Raw genomic sequence first — 1,468 nt, forward strand, 5'->3', positions numbered from 1 at the left:
AGTTTCATTTGTGTCAAATTAAACATAAAAAATGTAGAAATTATGTAGGAAAAATACTTGATTTTGTCCCAATAACTATCAGAGAATTAAGTTGAATGTTTGATATCAAAACCAAAAGAAAAGTTTCTAAAGAAAGAAGATAAAAAATGAAATTTGTTCACAACTTTTTCCACAATATTTATTGATTTGATTTTTGTGAGATTTCCTCATTTTTATTCCAATTCTTATGTGTAGTTTAATTATTTGCTGGACTCAGAAAAATATAATAAACTCTTAAAATGTAAGCATTTGTTTTTGTTAAAAACATTAAACTTTTATTTCATTTTCACACAAAAAACATACATTAAAATAATACAAGACATCTTATGAGAGATAAAACAAACAAACTTATTTTTCTACTCACATAAATTCAACAAAAAGCAAAAGTTAGATCTACAACTATATACTAAGGGTGTAAAAAAATATCAATTCATTGAAATATTACGATACTTCGTTTGGCGATACTTTACTTTTTTAAGAAATGAAAAATGTAATTGATGTCAAACTCAACGCAGGACAACAGGATAAACATTTATTAACACTCTAAAACTACATTTTTAAAACTTAAAAAAACCTTTTAACATAATTATGAATAATAAAAAGACAGGAATATTATTCTAGAATAAATCAACTTAAACCTTAAATAACTTTCAATATTTTACTCTACATTAAAATATATTTTATCAAAATTATGCAAGTTTAAAATAAGCCCAATAAAACATCGGGTTATTAATAACAATAAAATAAAATGACCTGGAGGGCCGGATTCGGCCCCCGTGGTTTAAAAAACAACCTCGTTAATGCAATTAAATATGCAAAAGGTGTTTTAATATTCAGATATTTTTTGTTTTGAGTCACAATTTAAAAAAAAAATTAAAATAGAGAGAATGTTATCTCTGGTCCTGTCTTGGGACATAACGCCACACCTATCGTTCCCGATGTATCGCGATATGTATCGTATCGCTAGACTCTTGCCAAAACACACCCCTACTGTACCCACATTGTTACTCAAAATACCTTGTGATATATAAACATCTTTAAAAAGTTGAGAATAGCATAAAAAATTAGAGATTTTTTTTCATTAGTTGTATTTTTATAGTAGTTCTTCAACTTTTATACAGTTTTTCATCGAATCCAATCACTAAAGGTTCTGAAAATCATAGTTTTATTGTTTGAAAATTCGGAAAATAATTTTTTTTTAAACTTTTTTGATTCTTCTTCATGTTTGGAGGCTGAAAAAGAGAAAATTTTCTGTCATTTAAACCTTCAATTCACCATCTGCTAAACATATTATTCATGTTTCATTTTCACTTCTCCACATCTTCAGTTATAAACTCCTTAATGCAAACTTTTAAACATTTAAGAAAACATTTTTAGACAGTCAACAATCTGATTTTAGCAATGATTGATTCCAAGAAACTTTCTATTA

This window comes from Oryzias melastigma, linkage group LG20, assembly GCF_002922805.2.
Source record: "Oryzias melastigma strain HK-1 linkage group LG20, ASM292280v2, whole genome shotgun sequence".
Taxonomy (NCBI): domain Eukaryota; kingdom Metazoa; phylum Chordata; class Actinopteri; order Beloniformes; family Adrianichthyidae; genus Oryzias; species Oryzias melastigma.